Below are 6461 nucleotides of genomic sequence, written 5' to 3'. Positions count from 1 at the left end.
GAAAGCTAGGCAAGGAATTCTCACCAGCAGGGGAGGTGTCTTTGCAGTAGAACCATGTCTGATTCCACTCTTTGGGGTGGCTGTGCAGCTTGGCGTGAGGGTATGTGACCTCTTTCCTTTTCTGAATCGCCATGCCACCCAACCCCGTATTAGAGCCATCAGTAAACTCAGTATGGCGGTTTAAATGGAAAAGGTCTCTGAACAATTCCACTGTGGGCTCCTCTTGAAAGAACACCTCACAGAGCACTTGGAAGTGACACATATTTGTAACAGAGTTGGGGCCAGTGTCTTGTGGATGGAGTTGGAAATCGGCTAAAACATCCCGGTAAAATTTAGAACCGGGCGGCTTAAAGCCCCGGGCTAAGTGATCTATGAAAACAACAACCTCTCCTTCTCGAGGTGTGGGAGGGCATTCTTGGCCAGGAGCCCTCCAATGGATGGTATCTTTGCTGCCTAAAGCGCCAATCAGGACTAAATCGTCCAGTTGAGCCTCTGTGACGCGAGAAGGAACCCAATTGCACTCATATACTTGCTTGGCCATGATGGAATCTACAAGGTAGAAGATCCCGGTTCAAAAATGTATTTGATCAAGGTACGTTGGTATGTGCACTGTTAAACCGGAGACAGAACTATTTGAACCGGAGTTTCATGAAGCAACCAACATCTGGCGGTTCAACAAGGGGACTAATGGCATATACCGTTTTGGAAAAAAATTCTATAAGGTTAAACCGCCTGATCTAAGCATTAAAAAGCTGAGATTGCGGATGGACAAGTACGCAGAAACAGGTTTCACAAGATTTCTTTACAGCATTGGATCTGAAGCAAGTTCAGAAAAGAGATAAATACTTAGAGGTTCAAAGGGAGCAGTACCGAACCTATGAGCAAAGCATTCATATAGATCTATGGTTTTGAGATGCATAAGTGAAGGCGAAGGTCAAACAACTATCATTGCACAGAATAAAGATTTGCGGATTCATCTAAAGATCTGTCGCATGAGCAAGAAGCAGACGATGAATACTGAAGAACTGTGAAACCCTAAAACAGATCTGCGGGGGAAAGGATAGAAGGTTTACCGGAGCTGCGGAAGACGCGGAAGGTTGCCACGATGCTCTGGTGCGCCCAGGTTGATGCAGCGGCCAAGGTTGAGGCAGAGGTCGACGGTGGCGGCGGAGCTCTGAAGTCGGGCGATGCGAGGAAGACGAAGCAGAAGGGGAAGAAGGGAAAGAGAAAGGAAATGACCCTTCGGTCCTATTTATAAGGCAAAAAGACATGTGTCAGGCGCGACAATCAAGGGGCCACAAAACAGAGCTGTCGCCTCGATTTCCGCAGATATATTAAATAAAGAAGCATAATGGATATCTTCGTTATGACAGGTGACGTCATTCCGGTTTATAGTAATCAGAGAAGATGACATCATGGCGGTTTACCAATTTATGAGAAGACATTGAAGATGAAGTTTTGTTAAAGGATTGACATGAACCCGTTCAAATCAATCTGGGGCCTAATGTTAGGGATATTACTGCTGGGCGTAAACCGGCCTATCTGGGCCGGGTCAACTTCATCAGTAGTTCCAGAAGTGATAAAGCCCAAGAAGGCAGATGAGGGCCTAAGGCCCGTAGCCGGTTCAAGACTTGTAGCGGTAAACCGGAATTTGTATATAAACTTGTATTGTAAGTTAGGAATAAGGAGAGACCAACCCGGATACGAATATCGACCGGTGTTGGGACTCTATGAACCGACGGGTGTCACCCGTGTATATAAGGGGACGACCCGGTGGCGGTTCAAGGACAGCAGACAACAACTCGAGACATAGGCGAAGCTTGTTTGCTCCCTAGTCATCGAAACCCCATCAATTCCATCACAACTAGACGTAGGCTTTTACCTTCATTGAAGGGGCCGAACTAGTATAAACCCTCTTGCGTCCCTGTGTCCGCTTTAACCCCTTCAAGCTAACCCGTCGCGATGGCTCCACGACTAAGTCCTTTCTCTAGGACATCTGCCGTGACAAAACCACGACACTTCTCAAATAGTACCTTCAAGCCACACGAGTCTGGTGGAAGTACAAACCAACATCATTTTTGGTAGCCATCGAATTAGATGGAGATAGAGGATATGTGCATTCGGGTCGTTGGATTTGGAAATGATATCAGATCTGCCCTTAAGAGCGAGGTTGGTCTACAGGTTTGGGCCACCAAACTCAACAAATACGACATTTACATGCACCCAGGTCTTCAGACTTAAGGGGGTGGTATATCCATCGAATCTTCGTTACTATCCTCGGCTCTTACATACATGCCCTCTATGATGTCGTCATCGCAGAATCCCTTTGATCTCACAAGTGAGATCTAAAGAAAAATGAGTTATTTGCAGTGAAGGAAATCCTTCCTTTGTTTGGTATGCTTCTGGGATTGTGGCTAATCTTCATAAATGTGAAATCTCACCAATTCGTTTCGAGGGTATTGATGTGGAAGTTTGGCTAGTTCTTTGCTGGATGACTCGGTTCCCCTACACGTACCTACTGCTTCCTCCCATGCATGTGGCTTTCACGAAGGCCGACTTACAACCTTTGGTTGATTCAGTGGCAAACAAATGGGCGACCTATGATGTCTACTACGCAAGTTTATTCTTGTAGACTCGTGTTGGGCCTCCAAGCTCAGAGTTTTGTAGGACAATAGCAATTTTCCCTCAAGTGGATGACCTAAGGTTTATCAATCCGTGGGAGGCGTAGGATGAAGATGGTCTCTCTCAAACAACCCTACAACCAAATACAAGAAATCTCTTGTGTCACCAACACACCCAATACAATGGCAAATTGTATAGTTGCACTAGTTCGACGAAGAGATAGTGATAAAAGTGTAATATGGATGGTAGAAATATATATTTTATAATAAAAACAGCAAGGTAGCAAATAGTAAACAGGCACAAAATCGGTATTTCAATGCTTAAAAATGAGGCCTAGGGTTCGTACTTTCACTAGTGCAACCTCTCAACAATGCTAATATAATTGGATCATATAACCACCCCTCAACGTGCAACGAAGAATCACTCCAAAGTTCCTATCTAGCGAAGAACATAAGAATAAATTGTTTGTAGAGTACGAAACCACCTCAAAGCTATTCTTTCCGTTCGATCTATTCAAGTTCGTACTAAAATAACACAAAACTATTCTTTCTGTTCGGTCTATCCTAGAGTTCGTACTACAATAACACCAAAGAAAAATCATATTCATAATACTCAATCCAACACAAAGAACTTCAAAGAGTGCCCCAAGATTTCTACTAGAGAAACAAAGACAAGAACGTGCATCAACCCCTATGCATAGATTACCCCAATGTCACCTCGGGAATCCACGAGTTGAGTGCCAAAACATATATCAAGTGAATCAATACGATACCCCATTGTCACCACGAGTATTCAATTGCAAGACATATATCAAGTGTTCTCAAATCCATAAAAGTATTCAATCCGATAACGAAGAAACCTCAAAGGGAAAAACTCAATTCATCACAACAAGATAGAGAGGGGAAAACACCATATGATCCGACTATATTAACAAAGCCCGCGATACATCAAGATCGTGACATCTCAAGAACACGAGAGAGAGAGAGAGAGAGAGAGAGAGAGATTAAACACATAGCTACGGGTACAAACCCTCAGCCCTGAGGGTGGACTACTCCCTCCTCATCGTGGTGGCCACCGGGATGATGAAGATGATTCCCCTCCTCCAGCAGGGCGCCGGAAAGGTTCTAGATTGGTTTTTGGTGGCTACAGAGTCTTGCGGCGGTGGAACTTCTGATCTAGGTTAACCCTGAGGGTTTTTGGAATATTTAGGAATTTATAGGGCGAAGAGGGGGTGCGGGAGGCCACCGAGGTGGGCACAACCCACCTGGGCGCGCCTGGGCCTCCAGGGGCGTCCTGGTGGGTTGTGCCCCCCTCGGGGCACCCCCAGGTGCTGCTCTGGCCCACTGGTGGTCTTCTGGTCCATAAAAAATCCATAAAAAGTTTCACGGTGTTTGGACTCCGTTTGATATTGATTTCCTGTGATGTAGAAAATAGGCAAAAAACAGCAACTGACACTGGGCACTGGGTCAATAGGTTAGTCCCAAAAAATGATATAAAGTTGCTATAAAATGATTGTAAAACATTCAAGAATGATAATATAACAACATGAATACTTCATAAATTATAGATACGTTGGAGACGTATCAACCTACAAGTCCTTATTATTCCAAACTTGCAGATTGATGTTAACTAAGATCATGTTCATGATGATGACCATTTATAACATGTTTCCCTTGCATCTCCCTCGTTGGGTCTTCAAGGCCATCACTAAGATTTGTCAAAGTTTTTTCTAGAGAGGATCTGAGGAAGCAAAGTGATGGTGTCCCGGCTAGGGGGCCTCCCACCATGTCGATTCCCGATCAGGCGGGCAGGGCTGAGGCCCCCTTTGTCAGTTTCGTCCTGGGCCACTTTGGGTGGCCCATGGAAATTTACAAGAAAAATCAAGAAGCCTTACCATTCAAGACAAGGGACTCTCCTCCATGGATGTAGACGACTAGGACTCCTGTAATCCTAGGCCTTTAGTAACTTATATAAGCTGAGGCTGGGCTAGTCGATAAAACACAACTTAGATCATCAGATTATTACACAGAACGATCTTGTGGTAGATCAATCTATACTTTTTCCACCCTAAATCAATATAACACAAGCATGACGTACGGGTTTCTCTCCTAGGAGAGCTGGACCTGGGCAAAAACTCGTGTCTCTATTACCATCGCATCAAGACTACTAGTTCGGGACCCCCTACCCGAGATCCGCCGGAATCAACTTCGTCACAAAAGGGGCATTGTTTTGTGGCCTATGAACAAATTCGCAAGCCTAAGAAATTCGACGGTTTAAGTGTTGGTCGTCCGGATTTCCTTGATAACGCATTACAAATGTGTTGGTTATGGCTTCAGAAAACAAGGTAATTAAGTGCATGGTCTGGTTTCGCTGATATCTCTCACGAGGCCACACAATTATTTCTTGCAGCAACAAACTGTTCGGTTGGAAGGGGTGATTGAGTAAGCTTTTAGCATGATAGGTGGATTGATGGATAGCAAGATATTGCTCCCAATTTATACCCATTCATTACGGCCAGTGGAGGAAAGATGGGATCGGTGGCGGAAACTTTGGAGGAGAAGCAGTGGATTGCCGATATTCGCAAAACATGGTCGATGGATGCGATCATTGAATTCATGAACCTTTTGGGGCTTGTTGCAATGGCACCTCCGAGGAATGATGGGGATTGCTTCACTTGGAGATTGACTGCAAGTGGCATCTATTGGGCAAGTTCGGGCTATGAGGCATACTTTTTCGGCACTAAGCACGTCGATTACGCCAAATCCTTGTGGAAAAATCAGGCACCACTAAAGGAAATGTATTTCACATGGCTAGTCACGCGTGATAGGTGTTGTATTGTTGGCCGTCTCGCGAAGAGGGGAATACGACATCCTGCTTGCTGTTTGTTTTGTGATTAGGCACTCGGAAAAATCGATAATATTATGGTGCAGTGCCCTTTTGAGAATAACGTTTGGCTTATCTTCCCGCGCAATTTTGGGATTCAATGAGTAACACTAAGCTTGCAAGACACAGCGAGAGTTTGGTGGTGTTCGATGGACATCGTAATTCTAGGGTAAATTCCAGCAAAATGGTGATGATCATGATAGTGGACCTTCGTAAGTTATGACTGGAAAGAAATGCTCATGTATTTCATCGGAAGGCATCAACTGTTCAGAGGGTGATTTACTACGACAGACGAGTTAAGGGTATGGAAGAAAGCTTGGTGTAGAAATGGGGGTAACGGCCCCATCTATAGTGATGGCGTGGGATTACATATCTTATGTTGGGGCCACAAGAGCTTGCTGTGCAGATACTTTCTCTTGTCCATACGTGTCTCTCAAATGGATGTATCTAGCACTAACTTGGTGCTAGATACATCCATTTGAAGGACAAGCTTTTTCAGACAAAGAAAGTACAAAGGAGGGAGAGTCGCGAGAAGATACAAACCCTTTGTATTAAGGTGCACAATACTTTAGAAGTTGCTCCGTTTTGAAAAAAAAATACTTTAGAAGTTGAAGTGCTCTTACGTTCGATGACAAAATTATCAACATCTCCAATGCTTAATCAGTAAGTATCATAGTACTCTCTCCGTCCAAAATTCTTGTTTGTCTAGATACAAATATATCTAATACTAAAACGTGATTTAATACATCCGTATTTAAATAAATCAAAGACAATAATTTTTGGACGAAGGAAGTACTCCCTTTATTTCGAGTTACTCGTCGCAGAAATAGATGTATTTAGATGTATTTTAGTTCTAGGTACATCCATTTTTGCGACGAGTAATTTGGAACAGAGAGTACTAGATTGAAAAAATTATCTCTAATCGTCCCGCATCGGACGGTCCAGATGAAGCAGTT

Source organism: Triticum dicoccoides, chromosome 3A (genome assembly GCF_002162155.2).
Source record: "Triticum dicoccoides isolate Atlit2015 ecotype Zavitan chromosome 3A, WEW_v2.0, whole genome shotgun sequence".
NCBI classification, from domain to species: domain Eukaryota; kingdom Viridiplantae; phylum Streptophyta; class Magnoliopsida; order Poales; family Poaceae; genus Triticum; species Triticum dicoccoides.
This window is presented reverse-complemented; position numbering follows the sequence as displayed.